At 36.2% G+C, this 16,381-nt stretch overlaps 1 protein-coding gene across 8 annotated transcripts in view; it reads left to right on the top strand.

Annotated features, from left to right (window-relative positions):
• Nucleotides 1-16,381, top strand: part of DAAM1 (dishevelled associated activator of morphogenesis 1) — a 192,367-nt gene that overhangs the window by 13,142 nt on the left and 162,844 nt on the right. The window lies entirely within an intron of this gene.

Genomic DNA, 16,381 nt, shown 5'->3' with positions numbered 1-16,381 from the left:
ATATATCATCATATTCATAGGGTCCACTCACTCTCAAACAGTAATGGGATGGGTGTTACTTAAAGTCCTGCCTATTTTACTATATAATAGAAATTATGCCATTGTATTATTGATGATTATTAAGATGAAAACCCCAAATGCAAAAATGGATGACACCTCACAAATATGCCTTAGGACCCTCTGTCTTCCTAAAATGTCTCTCCCTCAGATTTATTGTTTTCCAGTCCTACTTTTCTTGTTTCAAATAGAGTGAAAATAATTTTTAAAAGTTTGTTATTGAAAATTTCCTACACACATACACATACACATGTAGAATGACAGATACAGCTAGTATAAGAATCCTACATATAACCATAGCTTCACCCATTACTAATTCATGAGGAATCTTTCATTTCTACCCCCAACTACTGTCCACCAACTCTGGGATTATTGTAAAGCAAGTCCCAGACATTTTATAATTTTTCATTTGGAAATATTTTAATATTTATGTCCAAAAAAATCAGGGCTCTCTTTAAAAACAACACTAAAATGCCTTTATCATACCTAAAATAACATATTTCCTTAACATTACCAAACATCCGATCATTTTTCAGATTTATCCTTGGTTTTTTAAAAGGATTGTTCAACTCATGATTCCAATAAGGCTCATATATTGTCACTTTTTATATGCCCATTTAGCTTCTCTGCATCCCGTGTAGCATTTTTCCTTGCAGCTTACTTGGGAAAAAAACTGGGTTATTTGTCCCATAGAATTTCTCACAGTCTCAACCTCATGGTACATCTCTGTTTCCTATAAATTATTTAAGACAAAAATAATTGATGCCATAGACCTATCTGGTCACTAGAGGTAGAATTATAGGAATAATTTACTAGATCTATGAGTGTATAGATGTTTAGAAAAATATTTGGGAGTAGAGCAAGAATGTTAGGTTTTCTAGACTCCTATTATTGAGAGCAGTCTAAGTGTTATATACTTACAGTTTGTGAAATAGTGCAGTTTAAATTTGTAAAATTCTTAGAGGAAATATACAACACACAGATTTATTAAACAGTACTTGAATTTGTTTAGTTCTTTGGCCTAAGTGTTTTTGTTAAATGAGTTTTAGCTTCTATAAAGGAAAAAAAAAATGCTTAAGGAGAAAGGTATTTCAGTTTTGAGTTTTAGAAAATAACCAGAATTTTAAAATTATGAAATAATTACTTTTTTTATAATAGGTTTTTGCTAGTTATTTTCTACCTGTAAGCTCTCCAAAGACATGCCCTCTGTCCTTAAAAAACATGATGTATATTTTTAAATCATTTAAATAGAATATTCTATTTTAAAAAATGCAATGCAATATTGTTTTAAGAGAACAATTTCATATGACTTCCATTGAAACAAAGTAGGAGAGGTTACCTAACTTAAGTTTTGCTTTAGAGGAAAGTATAGGGTTCAGGTAAGTAAAAGCTTAATTAAGAGGATAATGATTTATAATAGGGATACAGAACTTTTTCTGTAAATGTCCAGATAGTTAGTATTTTAGGCTTTGTAGGTTATGCTGTCTCTGTCATCATTCAATTCTGCCCTTGTAGGAAAAGCAGCCATGGATAACATGTAAACAGATGGGTGTAGCCAGCTGGGAAGAACTGACATCACTGACATTTTGACAATATTGAGTCTTCTTGTCCATGAACATGGAATAGCTCTCCATTTATTTAATTTTTTTATTTTGTTCATTAGTTTTGTAGTTTTCCTCATATCAATCTTGTACATATTTTGTTAGATTTATACCTAAGTATTTCACTTTTGGAGGTGCTAATGTAAATGGTATTGTGTTTTTAATTTCAAATTCCTCTTATTCATTGTTGGTATATAGGAGAGCAATCAACTTTTATTATTAACTTTGTGTCTGCAACCTAGTTTTTTTTAGATAGTCTTTATAAAGTTGAGAAAGTTCTCCACCATTCCTAGTTTACTGAGAGTTTTATGAATGACTGTTAGATTTTATCAAATACTTTTTCTGCATCTGTTGATATGGTCATATGATTTGCTTGCCTGGGATGGGTCCCCCTTGATTGTGTTGTATAATTCTTTTTATACATTGTTAGATTCAATTTGCTAATATTTTGTGGAGGATCTTTGCATCTATATTCATGGTACATATTGGCCTAGAGTTTGTTTTTTTTCTTCTTGTAATATCTTTGTCTGGTTTTGCTGTTAGTCTAATGCTCACCTCATTGATGAGTTAGGAAGCTTTTCCTCTGCTTATATCCACTGAAAGGGTTTGCAAAGAATTCCTATAATTTCTTCCTTAAGTGATTGGTGAAATTCACCAGTGAATCCTTATGGGCCTAGTGTTTTCTGTTTTAGAAAGTTATTAATTATTGAGCTCTCTGTTTTTATTACTGTTATGGCCTGTAAGCACAAACTGATATGTTTATGGATAGTTGACGGTAAAGAATAATTTTCAAAGAGTTTAAAAATGAGATTATAAAATAAGCACAACAATTTTATTTAACTTATTAATTAGTGAAGGAACCAGTAAGATGTTAAGACCAGTTCAAAGGAGAAGTTGAAGACCAGATACATGTCTGTCCTTCCATCTATCCATCAATCCATCCACAATCAGAAATGCCTAAATAAATTTGGTAGTAGATACAAAACTGGTTAATACCCTAACGGGCTATAAAATGTAATGTTTTCTTTTCTACATGTAAAATCAGTTGTATCTCTACCAGACAAATCCATTTGCTTTGCTATAGATAAGAGCCATTATATTGCTGTGTGTTTTTTACAAATTAATTTCTACCCCTCAAGAGCTGTGAAATAGTCTGTCCCAACAGGTTCTCAAGCTTTTTTATTTCAGGACACTTTGAGCTTATAAATATTAAACTGATAAAAGAAACTTGTTTGTTTAATGTATCAATCAGATTAGAAATCAGAATTGAGAAGATTTCTTCTTTCTTAACTAAAGAGAAAACAGTAGTGAAATCTATTTCATGTTGTCATCTGGGTGATGACTTCATCATGAGTATTGAAACTTTCGGAAAATTACACTGTATACTCTTTGAGAGAATGAGAGAAAATGGCAAATGACATCTTAATATCATCATGAAAATAGTTTCAAACTCATAAGTACCCTGACAAGGTCTGAGGCTCCCCATAGCTTCGCAAACCATACTTTGAGAACCATTGGCCTAGTTAAAAGAACAAAAAGTCAAAGATAGTCTCTAGAGGACCTAATAGAACACAAAAGATACCCAGTGATCTCTTTTGCTCATTTCTAAACCTTGGGTTTTTTTCTAACACTAGTGCCTTCCTCGATAAATGTTGTCCTGCCCAACATGGGGAATTTTCAAGGCTATTCTGAAACTATTAAGTCAGAAATTTATTTCATTTTTTTAATATAAAATGAATACAAGTTACTATGTGAAAAAATAGGAAAGTATAAAGCAGTAGAGACAAATCTTACAAAGGAGGTAAATAATGTTAACATGGGAAAATATCTTTATGAAAAGATTAAAAAATATTTTTGATTATATATTATCTGTACTCTTTTGCATCCTCCCTCTAAATGTTTTCCCAAGCACTTTTCATGCTATTAAAACTTTTTTTACTTTTAGTAAAAACATAAAATTTGCCATCTTAACCATTTTTACATATGTAATTCAGCTCTGTTAAGTATATTTACATTGTTGTGACACAGATCAGACCTTTTCATCTTGTAGAACTGAAAGTCTATACCAATTAAACAACTCACTTTTGCCCTCTCTCCCTATCCCCTCATAACAGTCATTATATTCTGTTTATCTGTGAATTTGACTACTTTAGATACCTTATGTAAGTGTAACCAAACAGTATTTGTCCTTTTGTGGCTGGCTTATTTCAGTTATTGTAAGTCGCCAAGGTTCATCCAATTTGTAGCTTGTAACAGGATTTTCTTCCTTTTTGAAGCTACATAGTATTTCACTGTATTTGTATTCTACATTTTTGTTTACTCATTTACCTATTGATGAACATTTGGATTGCTTCCCCCATTTATTATTTTTTTTATTAAGGTATCATTGATATACAATCTTATGAAGGTTTCACATGAGCAACACTGTGGTTACTACATTCACCCATATTATCAAGTCCTCCCCCCCACACACCCCCCATTGCAGTCACTGTCCATCAGTGCAGTAAGATGCTATAGAGTCACAACTTGTCTTCTCTGTGCTGTATTGCCTTCCTGTGACTCCCCCTATATTATGTGTGTTAATCATAATGCCCTTTAGTCTCCTTATCCTTACCTCCCCATCCACCCTCCCAACTCTCTTCCCTTTGGTAACCACTAGTTTCTTCTTGGAGTCTGTGAGTCTGCTGCTGTTTTGTTCCTTCAGTTTTGCTTTGTTGTTATACTCCACAAATGAATGAAATCATTTGGTACTGGTCTTTCTCCACCTGGCTTATTTCACTGAGCATAGTACCCTCTAGATCCATCCATGTTGCTGCAAATGGTAGGATTTGTTTCCTTCTCATGGCTGAGTAGTATTCCATTATGTATATGTACCACCTCTTCTTTATCCATTCATTTAATGATGGCATTTAGGTTGCTTCCATATCTTGGCTATTGTAAATAGTGCTGTGATTAACATAGGGGTGCATACGTCTTTTTGAATCTGGGATCTTGTTTTCTTTGGATAAATGCCTAGGAGTGGAATTCCTGGGTCAAATGGTATTTCTATTTTGAGTTTTTTGAGGAACCTCCATATTGCTTTCTACAATGATTGAACTAATTTCCATTCCCACCAGCAGTGTAGGAGGGTTCCCTTTTCTCCGCATCCTTGTCAGCATTTGTTGTTCTTAGTCTTTTCGATACTAGCCATCCTAACTGTGTGAGGTGATATCTGATTGTGGTTTTAATTTGCATTTCCCTGATGATCAGGGATGTGGAGCATCCTTTATGTGCCTGTTGGCCATCTGAATTTTTCTTTGGAGAAGTGTCTGTTTAGACCCTCTGCCCATTTTTTAATTGGGTAATTTGCTTTTTGGGTGTTGAGTCATATGAGTTTTTTGGATGTTAACCCCTTATCAGATACGTCATTTACGAATATATTCTCCCATACCGTAGGATGTATTTTTGTTCTGCTGATGGTGTCCTTTGCTGTACAGAAGCTTTTTAGCTTGATGTAGTCCCATTTGTTCCTTTTTGCTTTTGTTTCCCATCCCCAAGGAGATGTGTTCAGGAAAAAGTTGCTCATGTTTATACTCAAGAGATTTTTGCCTATGTTTTCTTCTAAGAGTTTTATGGTTTCATGACTTATATTCAGGTCTTTGATCCATTTTGAGTTCACTTTTGTGTATGGAGTTAGATAATAATCCAATTTCATTCTCTTACATGTAGATGTCCAGTTTTTGGTTTCCCTCTCTTATATTATGAATAATGCTGCTATGAATATGGGTGTGTAAATATTTCTTTAAGACCATGCTTTCAATTTTTTTGTGGATTTATACCCAGAGGTAGGATGTACCCAGAGCCTATTGTTCTATTTTTAATATTTTAAGAAACTGCCATACTTTTCTCCATAGCAGCTATACCATTTTACATTCCCACCGACAAAAGTGCACATCCTTGCCAACATGTGTTATTTTCTGTTTTTGTTTGCTTGTTTTTTTTCTTAGTAGTTATCCTAATGGGTGTGAAGTTATTAAAACTTAATAAACTACTTAGCTGGAGGCTTTCTTTTCATTTCATGTGCTTTATAGGGTAATCTTTTTCCTAATGTTTTTCCATTAAAAACTATTATGAACATCTTTTTCTTGTTTCAGATTATTTCTTAGGATAGTCTTACAGATAAAATAAATGGGTCAAAGTATATACAGTTCTAAAGTTTTTTGTAAGTATTGCCAAATCATCCTCAAAAAAGGTTTTGCCAGTTGACACTGAATCAGGTTATTAAAGCATCTTTTATTTCACCCTTGTCTATGCTGAATATTATTATCTTAAAATTATCTGTGATTGAACAACTGGCAAATGCTATCACTTTGTGTTTTAATTTCCATTTTAAAATTTGTTAAATAGAAATTTTTTTTCCTAGGCCATTTGTATTTTTGCCTTTTTGAAATGGCATGTTTGTCCATTGTCTATTTAAATCTCAATGTTTTGAACAGACTATAAAAGAGAATAATTAGCAATGCAAACATGAAACTACCAGAACTTTTCATAAATGAAGTAAACAATCATGGAACCAGTAGAAGGAAACTCATGAGATCTCCAGGCAAATTTAAACTGAACTGAAATATTTTTCTGAGAGTAAGCATCTCTGGCTGCAGATTTGCATAATTAATTATCTTAAGCCAGTTCCTCACTATCTGGAGGGAAACCTTAGGTCAGCTCCTGTCACTTTATGGCCAATTTGCATTTCCTGGAGTTTGCCTCCATGGTTTTTCTGCTGATAGGGAGCCTGCTACAGAGGAGGCATTTCTGAAGGCAGAGGGAACATGGAGATTATACGTAGCTTTTCCACTGGACTGAACATGTTTGGTAGAATAGGAGATAAAACAATGAAATAATCCAAATATTATGAGGAGGGAGGCAGAAGTTTATATCAGAATGGTTTAAATAATAAATGAAATGTTATACCCAGTACTTTTTGTTTATGAATGGTGTCTTAAAACAGATACTAAACGCTTAGCTAAAATATTTAAAGCATCACTTCTGTCGCACCTAATATTACAAAAAAGCTCTACTCACAGCCTGATTGTCTTCATGTCAGTATATCATAAGTCCATATTGTGGGTTGAATATTTTTTTTCCTACCTAAAGTGCTTTAGGTTTGCTCTCATTTACACAGAAAATAATCCTTTTCCAAGCATAGAGAGAGGTTTATGTTTTGAAGCTAATTTCAGATGATAATAATGACACAGTAATGGATAAGATAGAGAAAATAACATTCAGTAATGTCATGGTTCTGTTCACGTATTTTTCTCTGGGACTCTGTTTTGAGGCACTGGGGCTGTCTGTCTTTGTTCAAGAAGTAACAAACAAAATGCTCAGCACATCCTGTGGAGCTTTCTGGTAAGGCAAGTGGTGGGTGGTAGTCCCTGTGCGTTTGTTTGTTTTGACTCAGTAATATAGAGGTTGTTATGAGAGGATTCCCAGGAGAAAGGACTGAGATCCTGAGGAGAAGGTCACTTTTGTACTCTCCTCCCATCAGTTCATGTCCTTCTAGCCTGGAAGAATGGATATTTCTCCCCAGCTGACTTGTCAGTTCCTAGGTACCATTCAAATTACAAGTGGTTTGAATCATTATGAAACTGCCTGATTGGGGGAATTTCCAAGAGTACCAAATCCCTTTCTAAGTAAAGACTCAGACACTTCACTTATACATTCTGTGATAAATGACACCTCTAATGTAAAATGGAACATGAATGTTTTAACTTTCTATCATGTTTTCTTGACTTGCAATGGCAAAATCTTGTGAAATATCTTCAATTTGGAACAGAGTAGAGATTATAAAGTCTTTTGTGGCCTCTGAAGTTCTGGACTAAAAGTATTCAAACATATTTTTCTTGTCAGTGGTAAGGGGTTCCATGTTATTTTATGAATTTTCCGTAAATTGATTTAAGAAATGTGAAGCAGTGCTGAGTCATTTTCTGATTTAACCAATCCCTGTTAATTCTTATTACAAAAGTTATACGTGAAATATAAGACTGATGGATTCACATTTTGTAACTTTCTTTATGTAGGTTTCATTTGTCAAAGTGGCTGGTCCTAAGTGGGCCAAATTTTGTCAGTTTGTAAGCTATAACATCATTAATTTTCTACTGAGATTGGCAACTATTTTTTGGTTTATGTTTACTGAGATTCTCAAGTATACAATTATCTTCTTTTGTTCTATTCAAGAAACATTTTTAATACCAAGGCTTAAAAGTGGCAAAGTATACAGATCCATACACTAGCAATAATGCTATAATATACTTAGCATAATTATCTAGTTGAGAGGCATGACTTTTTTTGAAGTGAGAATTTTTTTAATAGTATCAGGCAGAAAGCCCTTGTATTATCAGTTGTCCCAAGGAGAACTAATACAGTAATTCAGTGAAGAGTTTTCAATCACATATTCTGGTTCACATAGGAAACTTTCCAGAGAGAGGATTCAAATTCTTTAATCTGCTATCTTCTTGTGTGACTTTGGCCAACAACCTCCAGGGCTTCAATTTCTTCACATGTGAAATGGAGAGGCGTGGATTAGCTCACCAGTTCTGTGACAGTTTTATTGTCTCCAGTGGCTTTTCAAGAGGCATAACCTTCACTGTCTGAGTTGACCCTGAGTGTTCTGCATCAGACGTCAGGATGATTCCTTTTTAAACCTGACAAAATTTCAACCTGGAATGAGTGATTTGCCTCATAATAAATTTAGTGTAATGACAGAATCAGAGTTAGAATTTGGGTCTTCCCTAACCATCACATCTTAGATGCTTATGTGTCATAGCTTTTAGATGTCAAATACACATGTCCCTTCCCCGACTTCCTATTCCCTCCGCAGCTGTGACAGACAGTGTTTATCTAATGTGAAGTTTCTTTCCCAACTTGCCTAAATGAAGTCTCAGAAGCCTTCTCAAAGCAACATTTTAATAGCCACACCTAATACACAAGGAAATCTAACTAGTTTGACATTGTATGTAGTAGACTCTTTAAAAAAAAGAAGGCTACTGTAAGTTTATTTTAAGGATATTTGCTTATACTGTTTAATTCAAGTGGAATATTGTGCCTTTCTCTACAGCAGTGATTCCCAATATGATGAATCCTATATACTTATATACACATATATATATATTTTTTATTAAGGTATCATCAATATACACTCTTATGAAAGTTTCACATGAAAAACAATGTGGTTACTACATTCACCCATATTATCGAGCACCCCCCATACCCCACTGCTGTCACTGTCCATCAGTGTAGTAAGATGCCACAGAGTCACTACTTGTCCTCTCCGTGCTACAGTCTTCCCCATGATCCCTCCCACACCATGTGTACTAATCATAGTACCCCTCATTCCCCTTCTCCTTCCCTCCCCACCCAAGCTCCCCCACCCCTCCCCTTTGGTAACCACTAGTCCCTTCTTGGAGTCTGTGAGTCCACCGCTGTTTTGCTTCTTCACTTTTGCCTTGTTATACTCCACAAATGAGGGAAATCATTTAGTATTTATTTTTCTCTACCTGACTTGTTTCACTGAGCATAATACCCTCTAGCTCCATCCATGCTGTTGCAAATGGTAGGATTTGTTTTCTTATGGTGGAATAATATTCTATTGTGTATATGTACCACATCTTCTTTATCCATTCATCTACTGATGGATACTTAGATTGCTTCCATATCTTGGCTATTGTCAATACTGCTGCAGTAAACATAGGGATTCATATGTCTTTTTGAGTCTGAGAACTCGTTTTTTGTGGGTAAATTCCTAGGAGTGGAATTCCTGGGTCAAACGGTATTTCTATTTTTACTTTTTTGAGGAACCTCCATATTGCTTTCCATAATGGTTGAACTAGTTTACCACCAGCAATGTAGAAGTGTTCCCCTTTTCCACATCCGCGCCAGCATTTTGTTGTTCTTAGCCTTTTCGATGTTGATCATCCTAACTGGTATGAGGTGATACCTCATTGTTGTTTTATTTGCATTCCCCTGATAATTAACAATGTGGCACATTTAATGTGCCTCTTGGCCATCTGAATTTGTTCTTTGGAGAATTGTCTGTTCATATCCTCCACCCATTTTTTAATTAGGTTTTTTGCTTTTTGGGTGTTGAGGCATGTAAGTTCTTTATATATTTTGAATGTTAACCCCATGTTGGATATGTCGTTTACCAATATATTCTCCCATACTGTAGGATGTCTTTTTGTTCTATTGATGGTATCCTTTGCTGAACAGAAGCTTTTTAGCTTGATGTAGTTCCATGTGTTCATTTTTGCTTTTGTTTCCCTTGTCCAAGGTGATGTGTTCAGGAAAAAGTTGCTCATGTTCATACTAAAGAGATTTTTGCCTATGTTTTCTTCTAAGAGTTTTATCGTTTCATGACTTACATTCAAGTCTTTGATGCATTTCGACTTTACTTTTGTTATAGAGTTAGACAATAAACCAATTTCATTCTCTTGCATGTAGCTGTCCAGTTTTGCCAACACCAGTTGTTGAAGAGGTTGTCATTTCCCCATTGTATGTCCATGGCTCCTTTATCATATATTAATTGACCATATATACTTGGGTTTATATCTGGACTATCTTGTCTGTTCCATTGGTCTGTGGGTCTGTTCTTGTGCCAGTACCAAATTGTCTTGATTACTGTGGCTTTGTAGTAGAGCTTGAAGTCAGGGAGCATAATCTCCCATCTTTGTTCTTCCTTCTCAGGATTGCTTTGGCTATTTTGGGGTCTTTTGTAGTTCCATATGAATTTTAGAACTATTTACTCTAGCTCATTGAAGTATGCTGTTGGTACTTTGATAGGGATTGCATGGAATCTGTAGATTGCTATAGGCAGGATAGCCATTTTGACAATATTAATTCTTCCTATCCATGAGCATGGGATGTGTTTCCATTTATTGGTATCTTCTTTAATTTCTCTCATGAGTGTCTTGTAGTTTTCAGAGTATAGGTCTTTCACTTCCTTGGTTAGGTTTATTCCTAGGTATTTTATTCTTTTTGATACAATTGTGAATGGAATTGTTTTCCTGATTTCTCTTTCTGCTAGTTCATCTTTAGTGTATAGGAAGGCAACAGATTTCTGTGTATTAATTTTGTATCCTGCAACTTTGATGAATTCACATATTAGATCTAGTAGTTTTGAGATGGATTCTTTAGGGTTTTTTATGTGCAATATCATGTCATCTACAAACACTGACAGTTTAACTTCTTCCTTACCAATCTGGATACCTTTTATTTTTTTGTGTTGTCTGATTTCCTTGGCTAGGGCCTCCAGTACTATAAAATTTATAAACCAGTTGAATAAAAGTGGGGAGAGTGGACATCCTTGTCTTGTTCCTGATCTAAAGGAAAATCTTTCAGCTTCTTGCTGTTAACTATGATGTTGGCTGTGGATTTGTCATAATGGGCTTTATTAAGTTGAGGTACTTGCCCTCTATACCCATTTTATTGAGAGCTTTTATCATGAATGAATGTTGAATTTTGTCTAATGCCTTTTCAGCATCTGTGGAGATGATCATTTGATTTTTGTCCTTCTTATTGTTGATGTGGTGGATGATGTTGATGGATTTTTGAATACTATACCATCCTTGTATCCCTGGACTAAATCCTACTTGATCATGATGGATGACCTTTTTGATGTATTTTTGAATTTGGTTTGTTAATATTTTGTTGAGTATTTTTGTATCTGTGTTCATCAGGGATATTGGTCTGTAATTTTCTTTGTTTGTGGTGTCTTTGCCTGGTTTTGGTATTAGAGTGATGCTGGCCTCATAGAATAAGTTTGGAAGTATTCCCTCCAATTCTACTTTTTGTTTGGAAAACATTAAGGAGGGTCGGTATTATCTCTTCACTGAATGTTTGATAAAATTCAGCAGTGATGCCATCTGGACTAGGAATTTTGTTCTTAGGCAGTGTTTTGATTACCAGTTCAGTTTCATTGCTGGTAATTGGTCTGTTTAGATTTTCTGTTTCTTCCTGGGTCAGCCTTGGAAGGTTGTATTTTTCTAGAAAGTTTTCCATTTCTTCTAGGTTATCCAGTTTGTTAGCATATAATTTTTCCTAGTATTCTCTAATAATTCTTTGTATTTCTGTGGTGTCTGTAGTGTTTTTTCTTTCACATTTATGGTTTTCCATCACATTTATGGTTCTGTTCATGTGTGTAGACCCTCTTTTTTTATTGATAAATCTGGCTAGGGGTTTATCTATTTTGTTAATTTTCTCAAAGAACCAGCTCTTATTTTCATTGATTCTTTATATTGTTTTATTTTCCTCAATTTTATTTATTTCTACTCTAATCTTTATTATGTCCCTCCTTCTACTGACTTTGGGCCTCATTTGTTCTTTTTCTAGTTTCGTTAATTGTGAGTTTAGACTGCTCATATGAGATTGTTCTTCTTTCCTGAGGTAGGCCTGTATTGCAATATACTTCCTTCTTAGCATGCCCTTCACTGCTTCCACACAGATTTTGTGGTGTTGAATTATTGTTGTCATTTGTTTCCATATATTGCTTGATCTCTGTTTTTATTTGGTCATTGATACATTGATTATGTAGGGGTACGTTGTTAAGCCTCCATATGTTTGTAGGCTTTTTCATTTTCTTTCCATAATTTAGTTCTACTTTCATACCTTTATGGTCTGAGAAGCTGGTTGGTACAATTCAATCTTTCTTAATTTACTGAGGCTCTTTTTGTGGCCTAATATATGATCTATTCTTGATAATGTTCCATGTGCACTTGAGAAGAATGTGTATCCTGCTGCTTTTGGGTGGAGTTTTCTGTAGATGTCTGTTAGGTTCATCTGCTCTAATGTGTTGTTCAGTGCCTCTGTCTCCTTACTTATGTTCTGTTGGGTTGATCTGTCCTTTGGAGTGAGTGGTGTGTTGAAGTCTCCTAAAATGAATGCATTGCATTCTATTTCCCCTTTTAATTCTGTTAGTATTTGTTTCACATATGTAGGTGCTCCTGTGTTAGGTGCATAGATATTTATAATGGTTGTATCCTCTTGTTGAACTGACCCATTTATCATTATGTAATGTCCTTCTTTCTCTCTTGTGACTTTTTTTGTTGTAAAGTCTATTTTATCTGATACAAGTACTGCAACACCTGCCTTTTTCTCTGTATTATTTGCATGAAATATTTTTTTCCATCCCTTCACTTTTAGTCTGTGTATGTCTTTGGGTTTGAAGTGAGTCTTTTGTAGGCAGCATATAGTTGGGTCTTGTTTTTTAATCAAGTCACTCTATGTCTTTTGATTGGTGCATTCAGACCATTTACATTTAGTGTGATTATCAATAGGTATGTACTTATTTCCATTGTAGGCTTTAGATTCATGGTTACCAGAGGTTCAAGGGTAACTTCCTTACTGCCTAACAGTCTAATTTAACTCACTTAGTATGCTATTACAAACACAATCTAAAGGTTCTTTATTTTTTTCCTCCTTTTTCTTCTCTATTCTTTATATATTAGGCATCATATTCTGTACTCTTTGTCTATCCCTTGACTGACTTTGGGGGTAGTTGATTTGATTTTGCGTCTGCCCGGTAATTAATTGTTCTACTTTCTTTACTGTTGTCTTATTTCCTCTGGTGACAGCTGTTTAGCCTTAAGAACACTTCCATCTATAGCAATCCCTCCAAAATACACTATAGAGATGGTTTTTGGGGGGTAAAGTCTCAGCTTTTGCTTATCTGGAAATTGTCTAATCCCTCCTTCAAATTTAAATGATAATTTTTCTGGATAGAGTATCCTTGGTTCAAGGCCCTTTTGTTTTATTGCTTTAAATATATCATGCCACTCCCTTTTGGCCTGTAAATTTCTTCTTGAGAAGTCTGATGATAGCCTGATGGGTTTTCCTTTGTGTTTGGTCTTTTTTCTTTCTCTGGCTGCTTTTAAAAGTCTTTCCTTATCCTTGATCTTTGCGATTTTAATTATTATTTGTTGTCTTCCTTGGTTCCCTTGTGTTGGAAGATCTGTGCATCTCCATGGCCTCAGCAATTATCTCCTTCCCCAGATTGGGGAAGTTTTCAGCAATTACCTCCTCTAAGACATGTTCTATACCTTTTTCTCTCTTATTCTTCTTATGGTACCCCTATAATGCAAATATTGTCCTGTTTGGATTGGTCACACAGTTCTCTCAATATTCTATCATTCCTAGAGATCCTTTTTTCTTTCTTTGCCTCAGTTTCTTTGTAGTCCTCTAATTTCTACTCCTTTTACCATCTCCTCTACTATATCTAATTTACTTTTAAACCCCTCCATTGTATGTTTCCTTTCAGGTATTGAATTCCTTAATGATTGAATTTCAGTCCTGAAGTCATCCCTGAGTTCTTGAATATTTTCCTCTAGATCCATGAGCACGTTAATGATTTTTATTTTAAACTCTCTTTCAGGAAGATTGATCGGTTCTCTTTGACTTGGCCCTTTTTCTGGTGTTTGTGAGATTTCGGTTTGAACCAGGTTTCTTTGATGTTTCGTATTTGTATGTAGTGCCCTCTAGTGCCCAGAAGCTCAAATCTCTGGACCTGCTCATCCCCCAGAGCATTGTCAGGGGTCAGAGGTGAGAGGCACTGTTGCCTGCAGGAAGGAAAGAGCTGTTCCCTGCTTCCTGGCTGCTGTACCCGTCTCCACTGCCAGAACCAGTGAGCTGAGTGTACAGGTGTAAGCCTCTATGCTTTCTGTTTGTAGCTGCCATAGGCGGGGCCTCCCTCTGGCTGGTCTGACACCAGGGCAGGGGCTGTTGGTTTGCAAGCCAGTGCCCATAGGTCGGGAGGGAGGCACAGAAGGCTGCATATCACAGTGGGGGACCTTGGAACTGAGTAGCCAGCCAGCGGGATGCAGCACCTGAAGCTCCTGAATGTTCCCTACATGCTGGGCAGAGTGTGCCTGGACAATTTGATCCACTGGTCCTTTCTCCTGAGGAGCAAGCTCTGTGCAATCCTTGCCCCTTTAGCAGCCCTCTCCCTGTTAGGAAGTCTCTCAGACTGCCTGCCTTTCTTTTGTCCCAGAGCAGTTGAATGTGGATCCCTGTTTTCCACAAGTGGCTGGAATTTTAGTCTCTCCAAGTATTCTGCCTGTCTTAGCTTTCCAACCCCACTAATCTCCAGATCAACATGCAGTGTATGCTCATGCTCCCAGAGTAGATCTCTAGGACTGGGTGTTCTGTAGTCCTATGCCTCCACCCCCTCCCCACTCCATTTCTCTTATTCCCACTGGTGAGCTGGGGTGGGGGAAGGGCTTGGGTCCCACCAGATCATGGCTTTGGTAGTTACCCTGTTCTGTGAGGTCTGTTCCTTTCTCCAGGTTATGCAGTCTGGCGCAGCCTTCTTTCTTGTTGCTCTTTCAGGATTAGTTTTATTAACTGTATTTTCATATTATATGTGGTTTTGGGAGGAGGCCTCTGTCTCACCTCTCATGCTGCCATCTTAAATCTTCTCCCTCCATCTGATGAATCCTTTTTAATTAAAAATAAATTTTTGACTCCCATGTGACCATGAATCAGTAACACTTTCAATGAATTTCAGTTTTATTAATTATAGCTTATAAATTCATTTGGAAAATGGTGGTACATATCTATATGAGTCATTTACATGCTTATGAATGAAAAACCCCTTGCAGTATTGTTGCCCATCCCCATCCTTGCCCATCAAAAATCAGACATTATGAACCATTACTCTGTACTACTTAGTCTTTTTTCTCTTGATTTCAGTGTACATTTTTTAAATAGAATCATGTTTTTGTTTTAGGGGATCTCATGAGTGGTTTTTTTACTTTGTACTGTGGAGTCCTAATTCCAGGAGATATCTCAGGGGTGAAACCCCCTCACCCTTTTGTCCAGTAAGTATTCCAGCAGTAATCAGCTGGTCTGCTTCACTCTTCTGTATGTTGGGGTTCTCCATGAGATTTCGTTTGGATAAAGAGTTTCACAGCTCAGAAAAATATTGTCAGTCACTGATAATCCACTTTCCCATTTTACACAGTTATTTGTTATTTCCCATTAGTTGACACTGAAGGCAGGATGAGGACCCTGATTTTCTGACTTGCAGGCCAGTCTTCATGCCCCTACCGGAGCTGCTATTCATAGGACCAGTGGAGGATGTCAGCTGACACCACCTCCAGCTGGGAGGTGCAGCACATACTTATATGGAAAGAAGAAATTGTTTCTGACTCAGATCTATTTCCACTGTTGAGTAAAAGGCCACATGGTATACATATTTGTGAATGTCTGCCTTCTTTGGGTGTGGGCTTCTCTCACTGTTTGGTGTGGGTGGAGGGATGGTGAAGCTTTTTTTTTTAACTTAATTTTAGGAGTGATGCTGTGGGCAATCAACTATTTGCTTCTTCTTCTCTCCCAGTGCTGTGCTCCTTCCCTGTTGTGTTTGTGGAACACGTTACCTTGACCTAATTTTCCGCACTATTTAGAGTCTTTGCTCTCTTTCCTGGATTTTGCTGTTTATCAAAGGACAACCTCAGGACTCTTTTCTCTGCAGTGGTCACCTATTGACATTATTAAATCAACATGTCATCATGATAGCAGCCAAATATGATACTTAACATGCCTTGTCTGGCTACCTTTTTTTGTCTGGGGTATTAGCACAAAGCCATGTTCCCCTGAAGTTCACTGTGATTTTGAGGACTTGTTTACCTCAGTTTACCTTGGACCTTTAGTGCTGTAGGTGATCCAGAATAGTAAGAGCGAGTGTCTGGTGATAGTTTGCA

Source organism: Manis pentadactyla, chromosome 11 (assembly GCF_030020395.1).
Source record: "Manis pentadactyla isolate mManPen7 chromosome 11, mManPen7.hap1, whole genome shotgun sequence".
NCBI lineage: Eukaryota > Metazoa > Chordata > Mammalia > Pholidota > Manidae > Manis > Manis pentadactyla.
The sequence above is the reverse complement of the archived record's forward strand: the minus strand, read 5'-3'. Positions and strand labels throughout refer to the sequence as shown.